Source organism: Pectinophora gossypiella, chromosome 23 (assembly GCF_024362695.1).
Source record: "Pectinophora gossypiella chromosome 23, ilPecGoss1.1, whole genome shotgun sequence".
NCBI classification, from domain to species: domain Eukaryota; kingdom Metazoa; phylum Arthropoda; class Insecta; order Lepidoptera; family Gelechiidae; genus Pectinophora; species Pectinophora gossypiella.
The window spans coordinates 9,681,531-9,708,630 of NC_065426.1; the positions used below are offsets into that span (position 1 = coordinate 9,681,531).

At 37.8% G+C, this 27,100-nt stretch overlaps 1 protein-coding gene across 2 annotated transcripts in view; it reads right to left on the reverse strand.

The window, feature by feature from the left end:
* The window catches only part of LOC126377545 (facilitated trehalose transporter Tret1-like), a 124,768-nt gene extending 97,899 nt beyond the window's left edge, over positions 1-26,869 (reverse strand). Inside the window, exons 1-2 of one of the 2 annotated variants that reach the window (XM_050025337.1) lie at positions 26,642-26,869; positions 2,107-2,154 (exon numbers count right to left, since the gene is read on the reverse strand). The gene's annotated coding sequence lies outside the window, so the exon portion shown is untranslated. The remainder of the gene's footprint in view (positions 1-2,106; positions 2,155-26,641) is intronic. The other variant, XM_050025339.1, reaches the window with a different exon arrangement.
* Between the last annotated feature and the right edge of the window lie 231 nt (positions 26,870-27,100).

A 27,100-nucleotide genomic window follows, 5' to 3' on the forward strand; every position in this document is an offset into this window, starting at 1 on the left:
AGCATATAATTGAAAATATTAAAAAATGAAATGAAAAAACGTGAATTTTGCGATGGAAAATTCCGCTTGATAATATCTTCATTCCCCTCAGTATTCGATAAGGTGTCACTAACACTCTGTACATAAGATAGTATTTCCCATAATATCACATTAAATTATTCCAAAATTATTTTTTTTCTACGTAACATTAATACGTACTATATCAAAAGGAAAAGGAAATCGAAATCGTTTCAAAATTAACTCGAAATCGAGACATCTGATATGCACCGCCAAACAGGTTTAATTTAACCATTGGTTTAACTTTAAAGTTTAAAATAGATGTTGACCGTGCCAGTAAGATTAACTGTTGCGTAAGATTTGAACCATCTCTGTCACTTGGATCCGACGGGAAATTCTTGGTACGGATGTGTTCGAGATTCACTTTTTACTTAGGTACATGTAAAAGATAAGTACTCAAGTTTAGGCGGCCAGTCAGCTTGCGACAACAAACACTTCAGAACCCTGATACCCCCGCCGGCGTGGTCGGCGATTTCCCTCATTCGGCACTTCTATATATATATATATATATATATATATATATATATATATATATATATATATATTGTTTACCTAGATTGAAACCAGCTTCGGAAGGCACGTTAAGCCGTTGGTCCCGGTTACTACTTACTGATGTAAGTAAGTAGTCGTTACACGAGTCATGTCAGGGGCCTTTGGTGGCTCAATAGTAACCCTGACACCAGGGTTGATGAGGTTGGTAATCCACCTCACAACCCACACGATAGAAGAAGAACAAGACGCGTGGTGCATGGTATTCACTCTCTTTCTCTATTTAAGAGCTGCGCTCTTGCCGGTGGAGTAATCGCCATTCCTCTCTTCTTCCCGCCAAAACCTTCACCTCCCGATACGACACGACCTGCACCTTCTCTTTTATTTGTTTCATAAATGTTATCCTAGGTCTACCCACACCACTCACTATGAGGTGAAAAACCATTCTAAGAAACCAATAGTTGAAGAGTTGACTGTAGAATTATTTATAGCTTTATGTCGCGTCTGGCAGACAGTTCGATGTCTATATTAAACCTCTGAAGAGGGCTCCGCTGGTGAAATAAGAGTTCTTTTGTTCAACGGCTTACTTCTCGAACGAGTAGTGTCGGTTCGAACCCCGGTACCGGACTTGAAAAATACATTCTGGTTTTTTTTTAAATTAAGATGGGGTTGCTCTTGACTTTATTCTTCCACGAGGAGAAGAAGAGATCGACGTTGGAACGAGCTTACCCAGAAAATGCCTATTCACCCGTGATTTAAAGGACCCCAGGTCACCGACACCGACGCCGGCAGCCCATTTAATTCCTTGGTTTTGTGTTTGATTTTCTTCAACGATTTTTTTACTTAAATTGAACCTAGCTTATCTATAGCGCGAGTGCGAATTATATCGAGTACTGCGACCAATATCTGTACGACGTTTATCCACGTAGATAGTATCCGCTGCGTCTATTGGTTGAAACCCTGCCGTGCCGACATGTATTAGGTGTATCCCCCTAGCATTATAACGTTTCTCACAGGGTCCGCTTACCTAACCTGAAGATTTGACAGGTCCGGTTTTTTACAGAATCTTCCAGCGCGAAGGGAAACCAGCCCAATACAGGTTAGGTCACATACCTCCAGAAATGCATTCTCGGGAATGTGAGTTTCCTCACGACGTTTTCCTTCACCGCGATGATATGTAGATGAAAGACTTAAATAAAAATAGGAAAGTAGGTATCGGTACCTCAATATATTCTACAATGAAAACAAAGTAATGAAACATTTCAAAACCCAAATCCCCAGTAAAATGGGTACGTTCTAATCATCTGATCAACAGATAATTAAATTTTATGATCCCCTAATTAACCTGTTAACAAACGGTTATGAGTTTTACGATAATTCAGTTTCTAAACGCTACCGCGTGGGTGGGCTATATATAGAATGTGATTTGGAGTTTTTGGAGCATGGAGTAGTAATATTATTCTATCGAATTTATCAGTTCTTTTCAATATATTTATAAAACGAAAGTAACTCGCAGACTCTTCACTAGGCCTATGAGTACTAAAAATATAGTAGACATACCTTTTTTGGTTGAGACAAATGTTGTTCCGAAGTTACAGTAATGCTTATCTGTAAACAAAGATAAAAATTCAGATTATTATTAAGCATTAGTTAGTTAGTAGAAATCTCAGGTACAGACCTACTTAAGACACCAGTCTCATGTCGTAACCGTATAGTGAAATTGTCGGAAGTGCCTTTTAATACAACCTCGCTCACGACACACCAATTTTATTTCAATCAAGGTAAAAAATTAAGTCCAAATTTTCACCCGGAATGAAATTAATTTAATGAAACTGAGATGTTGGGAAGAAAATCAAATCAAAATGTAACATTTCAATAAGGTTTCGCGGAATCAAACCTTGTGTTGAAGTTTTAAGAACTTCAAAATCACTAAATTCTTCATTCACATTAATAACAACAAACCAAAACCTTTGAAAAACATTTTTTTATTCTCAAAACTCATTATTTAATTCGACTGTGTCCTCAATTTTAAAGAAAAAGGGAGGGAAAAACCATGAGTGTAAGAAGACAACGTGCAGCCACTTTTAACACGAAGTCCTGAGGTGATTAGTATTCTTGGAGGTTAAAAAGGCCACTACGAAGCAATTCATCTAAAAAGCAATATTGGTATTTGACATTAGTTTGCATTGTGCACTTACTTTTATATGCCCAAATTTCAAATAGCAATATTGCTTTTTAGATGAATAGCTTCGATGTGCTCTTTTTAACAAGACTTTAAGGCCAGGCGCGCACTACGAGATTTTTGCCGCGCGGCATAAAAGAGCAGCGGCATAATGTCGCACTGTAATACTACGCCGTTGCGGTGACTCTGCCGTCAAGTGCGCGCAATACAATTTAAAACTGTTTGGTACAGTATTACAGTGCGACATTATGCCGCTGCTTTTTTCTGCCGCGCGGCGGAAAACTCGTAGTGCGTGCCTAGCCTAACAAGTTGTTTAGTCACTATCAGCCTAGTAGAAAAGTAAGCAAGAAAAATGACTTCACCTCAAGTTCCGTACACAACCAGACTCCTATATATAACTGAAAAGATGTTAACCGTCTGTTTATAACTGCGTTAAACAATTTATAGGCAAAACTGGGAGAAATAGGTTAATCGCTAACCGGCACCGATTGAACGAAAATAAACACTTTTTTCAAACTGTTTCTTATAACTGACATTTTTAGTGTTATGGTGCTTTTAGGGAGAAAATTTATATAGCACAAACTAGATGAAAAGAGGTTTTGTGATGTGATTTATTGTGAATTAACCTCATCTGGATAAGGAAAAACCAGCCCAATACAGGTTAGGTCACATACCTTCGAAAATGCATTTCTCGGGAATGTGGGTTTCCTCTCGATGTTTTCCTTCACCGCTGAGCTCGTGATATCTTCCCCCTTTGCCCGGCCAAGTATTGAATGCGATTTAATAAGTGACGTCAAAAAACAGTTTCAAATAAAGATAAGGTAGAGTAAAAAAAACTAAAAGTTTTAGGTATAAAAAATATGTAACATAAACAGCCTATATACGTCCCACTTCTGGGTTCAGGCCTCCCTTCAGTCAACCAGAATATGGAGCATACTCCACGCATAAAAAATATGTCAAAACGTTGTCAAACAAATCAAAATCATCATCACATTCCTTTTTTTACTTTTTATTGACTTTTTTCCCATAAAACGGGACCACCTTAGTTGAACGAATCATCAAACGTCATTTTGACCCTTAAATTTAAAGGTGTTTAGAGCATTTTCAACCCTAAAGCATTATCATTAGAATGGCTGCATTTTCGTTTTTATGTTGAGTTAATGTTTATATTGAAATGTTTAAAAATGTATTATTTAACTGTTAGCGATATAGCGTTTAGACTTAAGGTAACAGAATCAATGCTGACAGCGTTGTTAAAAAGGCGACATCGAAGCTATTCATTAAAAAAAAACATTATTGCAATGTGACATTTGCGCATATAAAAGTAAGTGAGCAATGCACACAAATGTCAAAAAGCAATATTGGTTTTTTAGATGAATTGCTTTGATGTGGCCTTGAAAAAAATTAGGACGTCCATATAAAAATTAGGAATCCATAGAATATCCATATTAGCACTTCAAATAGGAAGGAAGAATAATTGCGTCACAGATCAAAGAATATCTTGCGTCTTTCTCTAAAACGAAGAGATTGCGTGAAACGGAGCGCAGTCGACTGGCTCTGCGTAAGATTTCGTATGAATGAGCGTTTTGGGAATCCCAGCGCGCAAAAATAACTAGCCAGTGCAAAGTATTCGGAATTTCTTGCATCCGTGTAAAGAGTTTAATATCGTTTGATGGGCTTCGGCGATAGTCAATTGTTTAGTTTGAAATTCATTTACCGTTTTATTCGTTAAAAAAGGTAAAAAACCTGACTGCGGTGAAACAAAACGGACCGCTATGTATGTATGAATGTACCCTATATATTCTATTCAAATCGGTACCCTTCTAACTTCTAAACCATTTAGCTAAATTAAAGAAATGAGGTGTCATTAGAAGCGTATTTTCGCCAAGGGTATTGTGTTAAATTTTTATTTATACTATTTTGCAGACGAGCAATAAGAAAATAGGTAATTTTCATATTAAAACTGTACAACCAACCGAGTCAACTATATTGCGTATATTACAAGGTGTGTGCAAAATTTGGAGATGAAACCTATTCTTTTTATATTTGTTAAACAAAATCACATAAATAATAAAAAAAATATTATTATTATTAGCCTATATGATCCCACTGCTGAGCAAAGGCCTCCCCCATATCTTTCCAAAAATATCTTTATTCATTAGGTAACATAGTTACACTATGAATCGTCAAATTTTACATAACGAACCTCTCATCCGCCTAAAACTACTGTAGCTTCTCACAACCTGTATAGCCGGGGAAAAGAAGCTGCAAGAAAAACCTCGGCACAGGGCCCTAGACGTTCTTTAAAAAAAAAAGTAAGAGGATTCCTTGCCTCGGATGGCACGTTAAGCCGTTGGTTCCGGCTATTAGCCGTAAAAACATAAATAAAAAAATAAAAAACATTTATTCAAAATGGCGCTAAAGTGGTTTTCGCTATAAGGCGACGTTATCCGTTACTCGCTTGTAGTCTAGCCCTATAACTGAATCAAATTCCTATAAAAGCAGTATAATGCTCAGTCATTCCAATAAATGGTACTTTAATTCTTAATAGACACCATTAAACAACTAAAAAATGCAGTTCCCAAAACCAAAAACGACTTTTAAAACCACCACAATAAAGTTCAAAAATAACTCTTTATATCTTAAATAGTAAGATTGTGAGTTGCATGATGATAATGTGTGGTCCGATTTTATTTTTTTATTATTCTCTTTTTCTGACTTTTGATTGAGTCCCTTTATTTTTTTTTAAAGAAATGAAGTTGTAGGAACAATGTGACTTTGACATGTCACGGCTGTTAAGCTTTTGTGTTTTTATCTGTGGTCAATTTACCATCTATAAAAAAGAGGGGCGTTAGTTTACCGTGTTATACAATACTATACAATGCAGTACAAATACACTTTATTGCACCAAAATAAAAAAGAAATTATTACAAAAAGAGTCTTAACTAAGACTGTGTTACTTACTTTATTTGGTTTTTGATGATTTATGAACGTGATTTTTCATGTATAGATTGAGTGTTTTTTACACAGTCGCTTGGCGATATTATCATAAATGAATATCTTAAATGAAATTAGTCATATTGCTACCTAGACAAACTAAGACTCCCCTTTCTTTCCATCTCGAACCATGCATCAACGGGATTCTTCAACAAAATTACATCTTCATTTAAATATTTCTCGGAACACTTGATAAATTCACGCTCATTATGCTTCGTAAATTATAAATTCTTTCCCCTTAATTACAAGGTAAAGCTCGCGGTAAAATAGCGTATACCAAACATAATGAGGTCGATTTCTCGTGAACTTTATCGGATTTCATGAATAACTTAAAACGCGGTTCCGGTGCTTTTTCTTCAATCTTTTATCTAACCTAAAGTGTCCCACTGTTGGGCAAAGGCCTCCCTCCATTTCCAGGACTCCCTCTCCAGTGCTTCCTTCAGCCAGCCTTCCAGGAAAGCATCCAAGTCGTCGCGCTATCTCCACCTCAGTCTGCCACGCCAGCGTCTGTCTCTATTAGGAGACCATTCTGTGGTGATCTTAGCTCACAGGTTGTTAGGCATCCGAAAGGCGTGACCTGCCCAATCTATTTTACCACCAAAATTTTATACACCTATTTGGAAATTCTGACGCAACTTTTATGATGAAATACCTAAATTAATTAATTTATTATTTAATCTTATTTTAATAGCTTTTATTACGTTTATTAGGTTTCATTAATTTGTAGAAATACTTAACTTTATTTTATTGTTCAATTAAAATTATATACAAGTATCTACGTGGGAATATATTCGGCGTGTGATTTGATTAATTATTAATGTTTAGATTATGAATTTACGATATATACGAAAACTTTATAGTCTTTAAATTGAAACACGTTTTTTTTTAATGTGTTTTTTTAATTACTTCCTTCTATCATCTTCCTATACAACATTTTCTGGACTTCCAGGCGCAATTAATGCTCTTTCGCCTATCTATTATTATGTCGAGAATTATGGAGCTCCAAATAATGGTTACTGTTTCTATCTCTGTTATAATTATAACCCAAATTACGACGTTACAAATAAACGTGTTGTAACTATTTATAATACACACACACACACACACACACACACACACACACATAAACAGCCTATATACGTCCCACTGCTGGGCACAGGCCTCCCCTCAATCAACCGGAGGGAGTATGGAGCATACTCCACCACGCTACTCCAATGCGGGTTGGTGGAGGTGTTTTTACGGCTAATAGCCGGAACCATGGCTTAACATGCCCTCCGAAGCACGGAATCATCTTACTTTTTCGGACAATCAGGTGAATCAAGCCTGAAAACTCCTTATCAAACAAAGGACAGTCTCATAACGTGATCTCGACAATGTCCCCATCGGGAATCGAACGCAGACCTGCAGATCGTGAGCCTAACGCTCTAACCACTAGACCACGGAGGCTGTTATAAATATCAGATTATTATGCAACTATTTATTCTTCTTATCGCGTTGGTTCTGTGGTGGAATACCAATCTCATCAACCTTGGTGTCAGGGTTATGATATGATTGAGTCACCAAAGGCCCCTGACATGGCTCATGTAACGATTACTCACTTAAATCAGTAAATAGTAACCGGGACCAACGACTTAACGTGCCTTCCGAAGCACGGATCGTCTTACTTACTATTTATTAAGTTCGTTACCTTTCATAGCTCTTTATCGTCCCATACACAAAGTGAAATTATTCAAGTATTTATTTTTCTTTATTAATCCTGGCTTTAAATGTGTTTCTCTAGTTATTAAATAACTTGTAATGTATACCTACATCGATTTAAATGATGTGTTGCTGTTGCATATATAATATAATATATAAACTAACAATAGGCCAAATCTCTACAAAATAATCTCTACGTCTCTTACTATCGCTAAACCAACCTCGTTTGTATGAAGTGTCCTGGGTGTGACTAAAGGTGCTATAGACTTGAGCATTCACTTGTAACAGAACATCGAGCATTCGCCATTTTTATATTTGTCGAACTGAACAACGTGCCGAGCCAAGCATAGAGCCAAACATTGCTATGAACATTTTCATGAGCAAGAACGCTCTATAGAATGCTCGCTAAATTTTTTTCGTATTTTTCTCGTATTGTAACATTCGCACAAGTTCTTCTTCTTATCGTGTGGGTAGAATACCAACCTCATCAACCCTGGTGTCAGGGTTATAATTGAGCCGCCAAAGGCCCCTGACATGGCTCACGTAACGATTACTCACTTACATCAGTAAATAGTAACCGGGACCAACGGCTTAACGTGCCTTCCGAAGCACGGATCATTTACTTACTTTCGGACAATCAGGTGATCGGCCTGTAATGTCCTAACCAAACTAGGGATCACAAAGTGATTTTTGTGATATGCCCCCACCGGGATTCGAACCCGGGGCCTCCGGATTGTGAGTCCAACGCTCAACCACTGGACCACAGAGGCCGCACAAGTTTATCAGCACCTTAATATAAGATCCAGAAGGGGTGAGGTTCGCGCCCGATACTAAGGCGCGGGGCAGGGAGTTACCGTTCTATACGTAGTATTATTTTTTATTCTATGGTCTAAATGTGTGACCCAAGTTTACAAGTCAATTTAAAAATAGAAAGTAAACAGAACGCAACATCCTTTAAGCCGCTTTTTTCCAGTTATTCGTATATTACCCTGTCAGTCAGTCCGTCGACAATTTCAAGCCTGTCGACTTGAAAATCGATGAGCAAACCGTGACGACACTTTTTCTTTTCTTTCTTTCTTTTTCTTTTATCCTTTTACCACCTACGGTGTTTCTATGGGCAACGTATCTTTGTGTGAATATTAAAATGGATATTCAATTGCTTCCTCATTATATTTTGTTATTAGTTGTTGTTGCCAATTTTTTAATGGGTCGCACAAAATTGTTTAAAGTGGTCATTCCGGATTGTATAAATAACATTTTTTTAAATGTGTATGTTTCCCTTAAATACACTCACCTACAAAAAACCTTTTAAATAAATACCTACAGGGTGCTAAATTACACTTCAAGAATCTTAGAATAGAATAGAAAGAAATAGAAATAGTTTATTATAAAAGGACGCCACACTCAAAAAAGACAATAATATCAAATATCCACTAAACAATTAGAAAAAAAAGCAAGACGGATGTTTGTCGAAAGATCATAAGGTGGTGGACTTTTAGTCCCCATTTGGATTTAGATGCATAATTTTATCAGACATGTATGTCTTCAGAGTAACTCAGTACAGTTAGTGGCCCCGATTCCTGCAGACACATCCTAATTTTATTTTAACACTTTCAAGGACAGAACGTCTAATGACGTTCCGATTCCAAGGTGTCATATATTACCAATTATGAACCATCAATGACCCATGATCTCTATCCGTGAAAGGGTTAACACTTTCAAGGACAGAACGTCTAATGACGTTCCGATTCCAAGGTGTCATATTACCTATTATGAACCATCAATGACCCATGATCTCTGTCCGTGAAAGGGTTAAGTTATACCCTTCGTTTTCTTATTCACCGAAAAGGAAAGGGATGGATGATTGACAACTTGTATAGTTGGTGGAGGCTGCTATGGAAGCTCCTTTCTTAGCAGCCTCCGATCCCAAGAATTACTAATTCGCAGGGCCAACACACAACACACATACACATACACACACACGCGTACCACTAATATACGTGAACTCGTCTGCCCCTACTACTTTAATTAATACGTGGTTAACTGTAATTAGCTTCACTAGCTTATAACATAATATTATTGTAAAGTATTGTAAATGAGCTGTTGTTAACCTGAATAAATAAAATAAAAAAAAACTTTTAATTTTAGAATGAAAGAACAACCCGCGCGAATAAAATAGGCAACTCGCTTATATGCAATTCGTGTGACGTGTGCTGACAGCTTAATTCTTTCGGGTTATTGGCCAATATAAAATGTTGGAAGGGTTTTTTAAATTTCTGCCTAAAATTAACGTGTGTTCCATAAATTTTATGCTTGTCGATTACCCGTCCCTTTCCTTTCCGGTGGATAAGAAAATGACAGGTATAACTTAGACGGTTTATACCAGAATCAGCACCATTGAAACACTAAAACTAAACTAAAAACAGTATCAATGTATTATTAATGAAAATACGCATTTAAATTCAATTACAATGATGCAATCGATCTGGATTCGAGTACAACAATGCTAATCCTTGTTTTAAATGAATCATTTATTTTTATTCAAAACTCATTTAAATATTTATTATTTGCAAGATGACGCATTGTTTTCAGGCGTTTATCCACGGTTGAAAACCAATGTAATGTTTGCTATTGAATAGAATTTAGTGTACTTAAGTAGTTTTTTGAGGAGCTCGGTGGCGCAGCGGTAAACGCGCTCGGTCCGCGATTGTTGAAGTAAAGCAACTTTCGCAGAGGCCGGTCATAGGATGGGTGACCACAAAAAAAAAAGTTTTCATCTCGAGCTCCTCCGTGCTTCGGAAGGCACGTTAAGCCGTTGGTCCCGGCTGCATTAGCAGTCGTTAATAACCACCAATCCGCAGTGGGCCCGCGTGGTGGTTTAAGGCCCGATCTCCCTATCCATCCATAGGGAAGGCCCGTGCCCCAGCAGTGGGGACGTTTATGGGCTGATGATGATGAAGTAGTTTTTTATTTTGTTTAACTAGGTAAGATTGGCTGGCTTTTTTTTACCTTTGATGGGTTTGCTCTTGGCCCCCGACTTGCCCGAAGGTATTGACGAGGCCTAAGATGGAGCTAGCCCAGAAGGTGCTTGTTCACTCTAGCCTTGAAATCACCCGGATTATATGCATTTTATCATCTATCTGGTTTTTACCTGGTTGATGGTTGCGATGATTGCGAGTGTGGAGTATCACCACAAACTATGGCTCACCTTTTGTGCTGTCCTAAGTGCCCTAACATCTGCACTATTAAAGACCTGTACGAAGCCACCGAAAATGCCGTAAGCGTGGCCAATTATTGGTCAGCAAAAATTTAGTTTCGATCGCCATCGACTCGCAAAGAAGAAGATCATTTATCTTTGTCCGAATCATCTAGTCTATGCCATACATTTTATTCTGTTACACCGTCACTTTTCACAATAATTTTCAACTTGGCCAAGCAAGAAGCATGCATAAAAGAGTTAGGCAAGTCATAAAACATAATTATACGTAATTATCTTAGTAACTTTGTGAAACATTTTCATCTTTTCTCAAAACCCTTATAGTCAAACCGATTAACTCCAGACTAGACATAGAATACTAGTTTAAAAACTATTAAAAATCGTTTAAATTGTAATTCACAAAGAGATAAACTTAAAGCGAAAAGCAATTTTGTTACTTTACAACGATTGGTGCAATTGTTAGGGCGGCGACACACTGGCGGAAGAGACGCGTGGTTTTGCGGGCAATTGGCGGTTAATCACACGTAGCGATTAATCATCGTTCGAGAGTGAGTCAAAATTGTAAAAAAAGGATTATTTTTTTAATAGTGCCTTAGTTTTTCCTCTCGAGCTGCTGATTACTTTTTTATCGATAGCTTGTAATGTGGTATTTTTCTCCTTAGTGGGTTGTGAGGTGGATTACTTGGAGTTAACGACTGGTAACTTACGTCAGTAAGTGTATTTTAAATGATAAGTATCGATAGTTTGGCAACACTACAGTTTCCTTTCCATATGTGTAACTTGGCAATCAATTTCTGAACAACACAATTTGTACGTGTTGGTTTATAAAAATATCGATGACATTTATTTTATTGCAACTCAATAAACACACTTTCACTTAATTAAATTATATCAATACTGGTTGGAACAAGCGATTATCGTTGCATTCCTGTTTTAACTTTTATTCCAAAGATGGCGTAAGATAAGCTCATAAAATTATTATTATTATTACTAGATATCTACTTTTTATTGATTCTCGAATTTGTTTTCGAATTCATGTTTGGATCATAAATGATTATCACGTGGTCAGCGGTGAAGGAAAACCCACATTCCCGAGAAACGCATTTCCGGAGGTATGTGACCTAATCTGTATTGGGCTGGTTGTCCCTTCGCGAGTCAGAAGGTCAGACAGGCAATCGCTTCTGTAATAAACCGGACCTGTCGAATCTTCAGGTTAGGTAAGCGGACCCTGTGAAAATGGCATAATGCTAGGGAAATTATGATGATCCACTATTTATTTAAATGAATCTTTCGCTATTAGTAAAGGCCATGCTCATTAAGACACCATGGTGTAACTATGAAATAGAAGAAAGAAGTTGGAAGGGCAAGTGAGCGCGAAAGGCGCGCCATACAAGTATGAGCAAATAGTTCATACTTCAACTTTGCACTCAACTCGTCCGCAAACTCTACGACGCACGGAGTTGCCTTCTGGGTAAATTTTCACTGAACCCTGGCCTTATTTGGTGAACTGCGGCACCCATATAACTTTATGTTTTCCAACTTAATATTAATTTAATCTGTGCATATTTTAATGTATATGTGTGTCGTAGATTTTACTTAAATAAACTTTTTTATTATTATTTTTTTCAATAGTATTAAAACGTTGTCTTGTGCATTATAACCTACAGGGCAAAGAAATATCGACATGTAAGGAGATCCGTCCCTATCAAGGAAAGCTAAAAACCAAAGGTCGGTGATTTATTAAGAAGCGTTAGAGCTATCGTAGTTATCTGTTTGCAGGAGTAGTAGTAAAATAGAGCGGGATTGAATTCGCGACAGCGGTTCTCATACCAAATGTGCGTTAGGGCCTGTACAACCTTTTTCTTCTATTCCGTGAAAAACAAAAACGCATGCAGTTGGCACTGTTTTGTTGGTTGCGCAACCAACGAAACAAAATCGGCAAAATTTTTAAACAACCAACAAGACTGTAATCCACTAAACTCTTAATAAGAATTATGTATTGTACACTCTATACCAGTGATCAGCAGTTATTACACACTGATATCTGGCTCAATAATAACCTTGATAGTTGCAGAGGTTGGTCATCCGCCTAACAACCCACGCGACAGAAGATATGATACTTTTATTCTCTGCTTTCTCTTTAGTATAAGTACAATTGTTAATTATGCACTCGGCGTATCAGTTTATTCATCTCGACAATGACGTTCAATCCTTTGTAATGCATCTTTACTAACTTGTAGCACCGCACAATTAACATATTGCATTCAAAACAAAATAATTATACACGGGCCACGGGAAAGGTTCTGGAATGGCGACCACGTGTCGGACGACGCTCAGTGGGTAGGCCCGCTACAAGGTGGACCGACGATCTGGTGAAGGTCGCGGGAAGCCGCTGGATGCGGGCAGCGCAGGACCGATCGTCGTGGAGATCCTTGGGGGAGGCCTATGCCCAGCAGTGGGCGTCATACGGCTGATGATGATGTACGGGCCACTAGAACACCGTGGGGCAATGTTTTGCTGGTTGCGTATAAACAACCCGACCCGGTTGGTTCGGAACTTAATGAAGTTCGAGCAACCCAGCAGTGATTGTCGAATTTGTTATTGAATTCATGTTTGGATCATAAACAATTATCACGTGCTCAGCGGTGAAGGAAAACATCGTGAGGAAACCCACATTCTCGAGAAATGCATTTCGGAGGTACGTGACCTAACCTGTATTGGGCTGGTTTTGCCTTCGCGGGTTGGAAGGTCAGACAGGCAGTTGCTTCTGTAAAAAATCGGACCTGTCAAATCTTCAGGTTAGGTAAGCGGACCCTGTGAAAAACCCGATAACGCTAAGGAGATGATAATGACTAAGGGATGATATTTTTTAAAGAGATTTTTATAAAGTTATCAAATTTATTGAGGTGAGTTATCATGATTGCTTTTTTAAGGTGCTTTGGTTAGAGGGAGCTGATGGCGGGAACTAAAGGATTTAGTGCGTTTTTTAAACCGCAGCGTTTCTCAACCTAGTATACGGCGTACTTATAATGGCGCCCCTAACGGCGCCCGTTGATTGGTAGAAATTGTCCCAAATGTCAACTAATTGATTACTAAAGAAAGAAATTGGATAATTGGAATTGAAGATGCCTAGGATAAGTCACGAATTGTAATTGTTTAACCGTTCATACATAAGTCGTTTGTATAGGTACTAACATTCTATGGACTTTGTCCGAAATAATAGTATTTTATGCAACAGTTGTATAAGAAGGGTCAAAAAATGCGAGTGGCGTGAGTTGCGATGTGAGCCTTGGCGAACATCGCAATAAGAAACGCCACGAGCATTTTTTGACCTAGTTATACAACGTTGCATACAATACTTTTTCTACGACGACGTAATTTTAAATGAAACAAAAATTATACAAAGAAAAATTTTATTTATAAAAATGAAGATGTAAATTTTGAATGGTATTGTGTGATATGGTAATCAATAGTTCTTCATCCATTTTTCCTTTTTATTTTATACTTTTTAGTGTTTTGAAACGAAACACAAAAATTTTCCAATTTATTTTCCAACGCGCGGGAAAATGGCGGCAAATGTATACTTTTTTTATAGTATATCTATGGCACCAAACAAAGTAAAGGTGCCAGTTTCCAGGTCAAAAAAAAAAAACAACAACAATGCTTTTTTGGCGACATTATAGTACAGTTACACTTTGTAAACAATGCTTTTATAGGCCATAGAGCGTACACTTTTTCAAAGAGTTTAATTATGTATGTACTTATATTAGACTTTTTGGTTATTTAAAAATGCCAGATTAAAGTAGAGGAGTAGAAAAACGATATTTTTTATTTTTTTATTTATTTATTTATGAGTTTGAATTCGTATTTGGATTATAGATTATTGATATCGTGGTTTCCAGGATCTGTCTCCGGTTGATGGCAATAGGCTCGTCCCCTATTATATGGGATTTAAACATACACACAACATACAAACATATTTTTACATACATACTTTACGACTCTGCCTACCCCGATACAGGCGTGATTATATACGCTCGCCTCGAAAGATGTAAATCTTCTATAGTGTGGGTCGTAAGGTGGATTACCAACCTCAACAACCCAAATATGTAACTAAGTAACGGTGAAACGCATAACCCTCCTTTTTGTTTCGCCGTAGTCGGGTAAAAAGAGTAAGTAAGTAAAATGTTTATTTTTCATAAAAAATACAGAAAATGTTGGTACGATAAAAAAGTAAACATTCCTGTTACAGCATAGAGCATAATGTAAACCCAAACACCGATTTGTGTAATCTCGCATAAAACACCCACAGAACATTTACGATCTCTGTTTTGTATTTCAAATATCTTCTGAATACAATCCATACATACATAAACAGTAAACTCTTCTTCTATCGTATGGGTTTTGAGGTGGAATACCAATCTCATCAACCCTGGTGTCAGGGTTATTATTGAGCAGCCAAACGCGACATGGCTCATGTAACGACTACTTACATCAGTAAGTATTAACCGGGACCAACGGCTTAATCTGCCTTCAATCGGGTGATCAGCCTGTAATCTAAACAAACTGGGGATCACAAAGTGATTCCCCCCGAGACTCAAACCCGGGACTTCGGGTCGTGAGCCCAATGCTCGACTACTGGACCACGAAGGTCGTTACACAAACAGTAAATTCTTAGGGGAGTAAGTAGCAAGAAAAATGTATGATAAACTGTATAATGACAGATTTACCTCAGTATCTTTCGACGTGATAAAATGCCTAGTCGCTTCATGGATGTACAAAAATGTTAAAAAAGAAAAATAACCAGCAATATTCGTTGTAATTTTAAATTGTTTTAACTTTCGTAATGTTTAAAAAACTAACGGCTATGGGCGTGTCCGACATGCACTTGGCAAGTTCTTTTTTAACGTCTTGATCTTAATACCTTTTCCATAACTAACAACTAATAATTCATTCATAACGGTCTAACAGTATGAGCCGCAACCTTGTACATTGACATTGCATTGGTTACGTCATGTTGACTTTGGTAACATGTTTATGATGGTCGCGTTGATAGCGATAAAACGGTGAACTTATCGCGCTTTGACAGATACAGATTATACATAACATAAACTGCCTATATACGTCTCACTGCTGGGCACAGGCCTCCCCTCAATCAACCGGAGGGGTATGGAGCATACTCCACCACGCTGCTCCACTGCGGGTTGATGGAGGTGTTTTTACGGCTAATAGCCGGGACCAACGGCTTAACGTGCCCTCCGAAGCACGGAATCATCTTACTTTTTCGGACAATCAGGTGATTCAAGCCTGAAAAGTCCTTGCCAAACAAAGGACAGTCTCACAAAGTGATTTCGACAACGTCCCCATCGGGAATCGAACCCGGACCTCCAGATCGTGAGCCTAACGCTCTAACCACTAGACCACAGAGGCTGTTACAGATTATATAACGCGTTATTAGGTAATTTCCCAGACGTACGTGGTATAACGTAAAACCCTCGCCCAGCTATACGAGTGAAGACCTCAACGGTTGCAGCGGAGATGGGAGCCATCGGTACGGCAATGCAGGACGGAAGGGGCAAGTCACAGGGACTGTAACCTGGAACCTGACAGAGGGCAGCAGTAACTGTCAGTACTATTCAGAGGCGGAGGACAGGAGTCCTAGTACGGCTTTGAAATATACTACTCTGAGCGCCATCCCACTGATATCAGACAGAGTACTGCAGGGCGGAAAGCAAGAGGGAAACCACTGTCCTATTTTTCCCTAAAAAGTAGCATGGAGATTGCTACACCGAAAAAACGTGACTTTTAAATTAGTGATGTGAACTATAGATTTATTGTTGTAGGAAATTATTTTACTAATAGGTAAGTATCCCAACTGTCACAACTCGCCCGCTACTTGCATTCACTTGAATGTACAGTAATCCCCAAACTATTGAATCACAAGTTCGTTCGAATATTGGTTTAGGAAAGGTCTCAGGAAGGATTCTTCAAATGTACCAGCTTTGTGTTAGCCGAAGTTGGGCCAACATTTGCCGGCGTTTTAGTTGGTAACAAAACGCGTTGGTGTGGTAGCGTTGTGGTTGGTGTTGGTTGAGTTAGTTGGTGGCCTCCGTGGTCCAGTTATTGAGCGTTGGACTCACGATCCGGATGCCCCGGGTTCGAATCCCGGTGGGAACATATCACAAAAAATACTTTGTGATCCCTAGTTTGGTTAGGACATTACAGGTAAATCACCTGATTGTCTGAAAGTAAAAAGATCCGTGCTTCGGAAGGCACGTTAAGCCGTTGGTCCCGCTTACCACTTACTGATGTAAGTAAGTAGTCGTTACATGTGTCAGGGGCGTTTGGCGGCTCAATAGTAACCCTGACACCAGGGTTGATGAGGTTGGTATTCCACTTCACAACCCACACGATAGAAGCAGAAAGGCCAATATTTGCCAGGGTTTTAGTTGGTAACAGTACTAACATACTGTTAGACAAACTGTGGTGTACGTGACCAAATATTGGTAGACATGTCTGGTTACAAGGCCAACGATACACAATAAGGAAAGAATGTTTCACCCAGTTATGATAAATTATCTACAACCTTTACCTTGGATTTCGTTATAAAATTATCATTTTCAAGGCTTGTTTACGCCTTTTTGATGAGGAAAGTCTGATGTCTATTCAGTCTAGCTTTGAAAACTCCGTGATTAAGTATGTGTAGTTACTGAACACTCCAGTAAGCTATTCCAAGTCATTCGCTGCCGCATAAGGCGATTCACACACACGATTCCCGGTGAGGACATATCACAAATATAACTTTGTGGTCTCTAGTTTGGTTAGGACATTACAGGCTGATCACCTGATTGTCCGAAAGTAAGACGACCCGCTGCTTCGGAAGGCACGTTAAGCCGTTGGTTCCGGTTACTACTTACTGATGTAAATACCTAAGTAGTCGTTATATGAGTCATGTCAGGGGCTTTTGGCAGCTCAATAGTAACCCTGACACCAGGGTTGATGGGGTTGGTAATCCACCTCACTATAGCGAGAATATAGACGTGAGCTTATGTGTAACATAACATATCAAGTGACAGTGCAGTCTCAAATACGCGTATGACGGCAAAATGACAAAATGTATAAGAAAGCTATCTCCTATCATCAATCACATTGACATCAATTTACCCATTAGATCATAATCAATCAATTGATGGCAGTTCGGCGAATAAGTTGTCAATTTTGAATGAGGGAAATCTGTAACGGTGCGTATGTGGGTGTTTTTGCAATCTCAGTTTTAATACACGTAGAGCAGGGAATAATATACGTATAGAACGGCTACTCTCCGCTCCCCACCAGCGGCTGACCTAGGTTTACCTCACCCCCCTCGGTCTTACTTTAGTCGTACGATAACGTCAGTGTAACTGTTCGGCAGCGGGTGCGCGGAAATAAAAGAAAAAACTGAAGGAATATCACTTTTACTAAAAATATATAATACAAGGAAAAAGAAAATATATAAAAGAAAAGCAAAAATAAAATAAACTTAAAATCTCAACGATCGATCTTTGTGACAGCGAAAAATGAAGAAAACAAAAGAAAAAAGACAAAAGACAATTTCACCGTAAAAGAAGAATAAAACATAAATTCTTAAAAACTAAGGAGATTGTATACAATTATCAAAAGGTATAAAATCTATATAAAAATGTCTGTGCGTCGTTAACAGTCAGTGTGTTGTGTCTGTGTAAAACTTTTTGTATGAAGTGTCTGGAGTGTGGTTATTATGACCTCTGTATAGTGTACAGACACTTTGACTTGACCAAAGTAGAGGTCTTTTCAACCTACAATCGAGTCTATTTAGAAATTAACATACATGCTAATTAGACTCGCGGCTTCTATGGTCCAGTGGTTAATCGTTAGGCTCATCCGGAGGCCCCGGGTTCGAATCCCGGTGGGGAAATAACACAAAAATTACTTTGAGATCCCTGTAGCAGGACATTGCATTCTGATCACCTGATTTTCCGAAAGCATAGAATGAGGAATAATACTACGTATAGAACGACAACTTTCCACTCCCCACCAGCGGCTGAGCTAGGTTTACCTCACCCCCTGTTAAATATGAATGATATGAATGCATGGGATTAGCTGTCTGGGAACTGATATTAGACAGCTAAATTTCTAAAAATTATATAACAGTATTTTATGTTTTTTTTTTCTTTAAAGAACGTCTAGGACCCTGAGCCGAAGATTTTCTTGCAGCTTCTTTTCCCTTGCTATACAGGTTGTGAAAAGCTGCAGTAGTTTTAGGCGGGTGAGACGTTTGTTATGTAAAAAATGACGATTTAAAGTGTAACTATGTTACCTTCTTAATACCTACTAAATAAAGTTATTTTTTAATTTGAATTTGATCGATTGATTGGGTCTAGAAAACAAACAATATTATTAATTTAAATGCGATAATATAACTAGAGATAACTTGAGAGTTAGGGAAGAACATAGGTCAGTTTTATCGCGGTAATCACCCTTTAAGGGGTCGAAAAGGGGATGGAAAAAACGTGCCGCGGACGATAACCGAAAAACACGTCGATAAAATCGCGAGAGTAAAGCTATAGTACATATTTTATCAATCAATTTGAATGATTCCGTCTGGTTTGTGGTTCAATATATACACATACAATAAACAAGGTGATTCCTAGTAGAAGGGGCATGATAAGGTAATTACGTGTTAGTCACGATCATATTGTGACTATGTATCTTACATACATACAAAAGAAATACAAAATGTATGACATACAAGTTTTCAACAAAAGTTTTTCAACCTTTTATTTTGCACTCTCTATTCTACGCTACGTTTTATTATTAGATTAATTTCCCAAACCTCCGAAAAATATGTATATTTCTCGGGAATGTGGGTTTCTGAGTACGTGATAATCATTTATGATCCAAACATGAATTCGAAAACATATTCGATAATGTTGGCAATTTCAAAAAAGGAACGTCACGTCACTTTTTAAGAGAAAAACGTTTTTGGCGGGTGTTCCGTCTGGGACTACGAAGAAGAAAAACAAATGAAGACGATTATTGTCGAGAGAAGCGAAAACGGAAAGACTAGTTGCTGTATTCTTTTGTATAATATTTCTTATTATAATTTGTAGTAATAATATTTGGTTTCCGTAATAAGAGTGATATTTGTGGTACTTAACATTTTACTGATTAAAACTGGGTATGTTACTAATATTTACGTTTTATTGTAGAGTTTGCTAACAATAATCATTTATTTAGGACTGTGCGGGGATTATATTTGGTAATATACCTCTAATAGTTTTCTCAGACGGAATGTCGAAAAATGATTGTACTGAATACAAGAGTTTGCTTTACAAGTACCTACAAAATTCACAAAATACACAATCATATTGTTATTATTGTAAATATTGTTAGTATTTATAAATTTTGTATTTGTCTGTTCTAAGTGTACTTTAGAATTTAGTACAATATTCTGTCAACATTCAAAAAACGTCTATAGAATATTACTTAAATACACAAAGTACGTGCTAAGTAGATATGATGTTCCAATAATTATTTTTTTTGTTTAAGTTATTACATGATATAACAACATAATATTTTACTGGACCGAATCCTTTAAAAATGGCATGAAGGGTGGTCATAGGGTCCTTTTTCAGTGCCGGACTTAAAATGTTTAGTATACTATAAAATTTTGACTAATTATACTTCATGGACCTCGATATATATAATTTATTTCTTTGTTAGTAAACCTTTTTTAGTAGACTTTAAGCTTTCACAATTGATGTTTTCTAAATGAAATTAATAAGGGCCGCATTAACTGTCAGTACTATTAGAGGCGGAGGACAGAAGTCCTAGTACGGGTTTGTAATAGACTACTCTGGGCGCCATCCTCGCGTCAGACAGAGTACTGCGGGGCGGAAGGCAAGAAGGAAACGACTGCCCAATTTCTCCCTAAAACAGTAGCATAGAGAATTCAAATTCAATTCAAATTCAAGAATATCTTTATTCAGTAGGTAACATAGTTACACTTTGAATCGTCAATTTTTACATAACGAACGTCTCATCCGCCTAAAACTACTGCAGCTTCTCACAACCTGTATAGCCGCGGAAAAGAAGCTGCAAGAAAAACCTCGGCACAGGGCCCTAGAGAATTTAGCTGCCTAATATCAGTTCTCAGACAGTTAATCCCATGCATTCATATCTACTAAATAATCACTAACTTTATAAAAAACTTTTTTGTAAAGTTTCTGTTTAACGACTGTCTTAAAACAGTTGAAAGGCAAATTCTGAATGTCAATGGGAATCTTATTGTAAAAACGATACATTGCCCGTTAAAAAATTTAGTGATCTTATGTAATCGACTGACTTGTAAAGCAAGTTTATTTAATGCTACATCGACAAGAGTGTGACTCTTAAATTAGTGATGAGTCGTCTGTTTTTCCAACTCGTTATAATCTGGGAAGGCTTCCAGAAACTTGAAGACTTAAGGCTAGAGTGAATAAGCATTTGCTAGGTAAGCGTGATCCACCTTAGACCACATAGTCACTTACCATCAGGTGAGATTGTGGTCAAACGCGAGCCTATATTATTTAAAAACAAAAAAGGACGATGAAATGAATAAAATCATAAAAAATACATCTCTCAGGACATTTTTACACCGTTACGTCATTGTAACTGCATAGTTTTATTTTACTATTAAGTACTATAAACATTTTTTTATCTGTACCTTTTGTTAGTACTCAAAATACTTTTTTAGTACCCCATTCCTTTCTTCGTCTTTGTTCAATGCTACAAACCTTTCTTTAATGAATCTTATTTCCATGTCTACAAGGGCTCCGGGCAGACAGAGAAAATGGCTAGTAACGGTATTTTTACTTTTTTACTTAAGGGTTTATTACACTACCCGATTCGTCGGGCCCGATGCCTCGAATCGGGCAGTGTTGCACTAATAGCACATCGGTCGGCTTCGCCACGATTTCGCCATACATTTTAAACCCACACCCGATGTATCGGGTCCCGATTGAGTTGTATACTAAGCCCTTTGATTGCCCGTTGATTTCGTACTGCAAGTATTTAGGTTAGGGGAACGGTCTCTGTAGTCCAGTGGTTGAGCTTCGGCTTCACGAACCGGAGGTCACGGGTTCAAATCCCTGTGGAGGGACATTTCACAAAAAAGGACATTGCAGGCTGATCACCCGATTTTCCGAAAGTAAGATCTGTGCGTTAGAGGGGAGAGGAGCACATTAAGCAGTGTTCCGACTACTGAAGTATGTGTATCAAAATTTGTAGCAACTGGAGTTCCGTAGTCTCTGCCTAACCCTTAAAGAAACAAACGTGTTGTTATGCTATAATATTTGCCCAGTCTCCACGGGAATAGAACCCGGATCCACAACCGCAGCAGTTAGCCATACCACACACTGAGTGACTAGTCACATACTTTCTACAATAAAACATAGTTCAACAAAATTCTTAGAATTCCTAACTCGCTCGACCACGTTTTCAAATAGGAAGTAAATGTTACTTCGCCACTAAGCATCGACATGCCCGGAAAGAAAAACAGCTGAACTTGTTTTCTGATTATTCGCTCTCAGTCTAGCATAACATCATCATCATCACCAGCCCATTAACGTCCCCACTGCTGGGCACGGGCCTTGCCTATGGATGGATAGGGAGATCGGGCCTTAAACCACCACGCGGGCACAGTGCGGATTGGTGGTTATTAACGACTGCTAATGCAGCCGGGACCAACGGCTTAACGTGCCTTCCGAAGCACGGAGGAGTTCGAGATGAAAACTTTTTTTTTTGTGGTCACCCATCCTATGACCGGCCTTTGCGAAAGTTGTTTAACTTCAACAATCGCAGACCGAGCGCGTTGACCGCTGCGCCACCGAGCTCCTCATAGCATAACATAACATAAACAGCCTATAAACGGAGAGCCTATAACTTGTGAAAACGAAATAAAGCAAGGCAGATGATGATCTCCCTTCTCTTCTTCTTTTTTTTTCTTATTTTATAAGTATTTCTTTTTATTTTGGTGCAATAAAGTGTATTTGTATTGTATTGTATCTTAAATATTTGCTTCTATCCTAGACTGCATGAATCACCTGATTGTCCGAAAAGGTAAGATGATTCCGTGCTTCGGAGGGCACGTTAAGCCTTTGGTCCCGGCTATTAGCCGTAAAAACACCTCCACCAACCCGCAGTGGAGCAGCGTGATGGTCTTCTTGGTCTTCCCCTTCCTCTCTTTCCTTCTAGCTTTCCTTCTATGATGATTTTAATAAATTCATCGTGTCCATAATTGGGCTGGTTTATTCCTTCGAGTGGGAACTTTGGAACTGTTGGAAGATAAGACATACAGTCGCTTCTGTAAGAAACAGGAGCTGTCAAACCTCCAAATGGTATTTCTCGGGATTGTGGGTTTCCTCACGATGTTTTTGATCACATGATAATGAATGTCAAGCTTTCTTCCAACATCGATACCACGGCTAGATTAAGATTTAAGATATCATCATATAAATACCCTAGTTAAACATAGCCCCTAGCTTGGCACGCGAAGTGTGTCAAATCGACTTGTGTGGCAGAACAAATTATATAAGTAATTCAATTTTGTTCCCCTCAGACCTAATCCATAATATCTGCCAACTGTCTGAGCTGGATACGAACCCGGAACTCTCATTTGACATTTGGCGGTTTGACACACTTAGTTGCAGGGACCGACTTTTTCTAATTTATAAATCGGGACATGTACAGACGGGAGAGACCAATAGTTTTTATATTCATAATACATACACATACAAAAACACATACAAAAAGCTTGGAGGCGTGGAAGTATTGAGTTCAAATTAGAACAATAATAATACTTAATTACGAAAGCGATGGTAGAGCTGGCAGAGGAAGACCTAGAAGGACGTACGTTGACCAAATTGGAGATGTCCTTAGAAAATGTTTAGTACGATCTACTCTGAACCGGCGCGTGTTGAATGTGGAGGAAGCAAGAGAAGTATCTCAGGTTCGAAGCGAATAGAATTCCATAGTCTCTGCTTACTTCAGTAGGAAATAGGCGTGAGTTCATGTATGTATGTAATACATAATTACTTATATATGCGATCCCTTGTATAAGATTATATCTTACGTGAATACGCTATTAAGTCTAAAAAGCAAAGGTTATTTAACGGCGGAAACTTACTTAAAATTCGTTCAACTTTTACGTAATGCGGTAAAAACATGCAAAGAAGCTAATGTTTCACATTATCAACACTTAAGATTATGCAACTTATAAAAGCTCGAACGGTAAAGACAAAACGACTTTATGTTATTATTGACATTGTTTGTATATATTTCAATATTCTTTATTTGCATACTATGATGGTGTACAAGTTTGTAAGTTACATATATGAGTTTCACATCACAGACCCTTTCGGGCACAACAAAATAGAAGTTTAAAAGAGAGAAGGAAGCTTTTCAAATAGTAACATCAGTATCATTAAGGTATTCGCTAGTGCTGTAGTCAATTTGGAATATGACGAATCAGGAACAAATCACATTTATTAATGAGAAGTTCTTTTATTTTTTTAATAAAGATTTTGTCACTTTTTTCTTCTTTTAATATGTTAGGCAGTTTATTATAAATTTTGTTGGACAATTTGGATGGATTTTGTCGATCAATACAATCTGGGCCTCTTCAAGGTAAGAGTAGAAGGCATTTTTTAGGTAAGCATGTCCCATCGTCGGCCATTGCGTGAGAGGTCTGGTCGTTGAGTGAAATGCTGGCAAGCAGTTGTATATATATTATATACCAGATATATAATCATAATTATTATATATAAAAATGAGGAGCTCGGTGGCGCAGCGGTAAACGCGCTCGGTCTGCGATTGTTGCAGTTAAGCAACTTTCGCAAAGACTGGTCATAGGATGGGTGACCACAAAAAAAATAAAGTTTTCATCTCGAGCTCCTCCGTGCTTCGAAAGGCACGTTAAGCCGTTGGTCCCGGCTGCATTAGCAGTCGTTAATAACCATCAATCCGCACTGGGCCCGCGTGATGGTTTAAGGCCCGATATCCCTATCCATACATAGCCGTGCCCCAGCAGTGGGGACGTTAATGGGCTGATGATGATGATGATTATGTATAATCATCCCTATTATTTAATATCAGGGAGGTTAAAAAAGTTGATGTAAACATTAGACACTTAGTTTTATATGCACCAATAACAAATTGCAATATTGCATTTGTGATGAATGAAAAAATTCTTATCGACATACTCGTATCTGAATGAAGCTAATGAAAAGTAAACAACAGACCATAATATTATACCTACATTACTTTTTCCGATTAATGATAATATTCGTTATTAAATTGATTATACAAACTGTAACGATCGACGTAACCGCTCTTATCAAGTCATAACAAAGGAGATCCGTTTACTAAAGTACAGTATGATCAAGTCGTCACAACAGTAAGATCAGAATCTAACATGATAATATCAAATCTAAGCGTTTCAATCAAAATAACGGTTTCACATGTCCAACTAGTTGATAATGATAAAACGCTTAAAGATAATGATAATGATAAGATAAATCTCAAAATAACACGAGGTATCGGCAAAAGCAAAAACCACTATAGCAAATCCCTTGTTGATAATGGTGACAAAAGCGCAGTATATTTTAAATAAAATATATATTATTAATAATAAAAATGGATGTCAAACGCGAACCTTTATGCAATAAAAAGAAAGGAAACATAGATAAACACTATACAATGTACCATGCTACTTATCACCCAGGAAATGTCGTAAAATCGACAATGGAATAGCTTTGCATGATGTGCATTAGGAGACTTCGAGTAGTTTATCGTATGACACAAACATCAAAACCGGCTGCATGTTGCTTTTACGATTTGTGCTATGCCCATGTCGCTTTAAAGAAAACTTCAATAAATCAGGTGGAAATAAAGAAGGCTAACTTCTAACCCATGAATTTTTAAAACTGGGTGCAAATGTAAGCTTCACAAATCAAAAATCTCAGAATATAGGTAGGCACTCAAGGATAGTATAACTTGATATTAGTGAAATAAAAATAGAGTCGGTTTCATAGTCCCGGAGATTACCGCCTACATACAATTAAAGTAGGTACTTACCTACTTCTTTATAATATTACTTAATGTCGATAAATTCCAAACCCAAGATAAAAAATATTTGATCTATGAATCAACGACCGGGTTTTATTAAACAACTTTCTCTGTCATCTGCTATGATTGACGAAACACAAACAGATAAACTCATTAACGAAATAAAAAAACGTCGATATGCAAAAATCTATGAATTAATCATGAGAAGAGTAATTACCCAACCACAAGTCCTTGTAGAGTGGGCAGAGATTAGCGATCCGAATTATCATAACACCCAAACACATCTCTATATAAATAAACTTTCATCTAGCTACTTCAAATGATGCATTTAATATAATATAGTCATTCAGAAATAACATTGTGAATGAATAGTGATATCAACCAACAGTAATTGCAACAAAACGCTCCGGCTCCTTTTTGACATTGATGGATTACGAGCCAACAAAAGAAATGGTTATCTCCATAGAAAACAACGGGAACACCTGATAACTAGACAAACGAAAAATTCCGACGTAAACAAAAGTCGGCCGAAATATTCTTGAAACCACCTGACTCATGAACTTATCGCAAATTCAAGGTTTAACGATGGTGATAGCGGAATGTAAACAACTAACGAAGTTCAAGTACGTTTCTTAGAAGGACCAAACACCGGTTGCACAGAACATTTACAATCCCGATAAAATTTACATTTCAAGTTAAAACTCATAAAAACTTTACTACTACAAACATTAAAACAGTTTACAGTGGGCTCCTTAATTAGAAGTCGGATAAAACAAGATGAAAAGAATGAAAGTGCTATTGATGAGAGCGATCTGTTCGAAAAAACGACGACCTAAACAATGGTCTCGTTCAACGAGAAATATTTCAAAATCACTCACCGTAAAACACAGCATCCGAACTGTTAGTCAACCAAAGACCACTTTATTTCACGAGAGTAAATTTCCAAACTGCGAACTTAATAACTTAGGAATAACACTGATCCAAAAACGCACCCCTGTGGTACACTTGTATTTTTTTGAATTGTGAATAGACGCGTGCGCGCGATCGATGGCGCGTGTCACTGCGCAGCTGTCCGCTCGCTTGTAAATCCACCGACAGACTGCCTGCGCTAGCGGCCGGCGCGTCTTTCGTATGTGTTTACTATAAACCCCATAGGCAACGTTGTCAAATGCTTCCGTTGGACTTTCAGCTTTAGTACAATGCGCTGCACCTCAGTTTCCCACGGAGTCCTCTGTAAAGCTTTATCTGTGTTAGTAAGTCGGACACATGTATTTGTCATTTGTGAATGAAAAATAAACTTAGCTGGAATTGCTAGGTCACAACTTTTTACGCCAAAG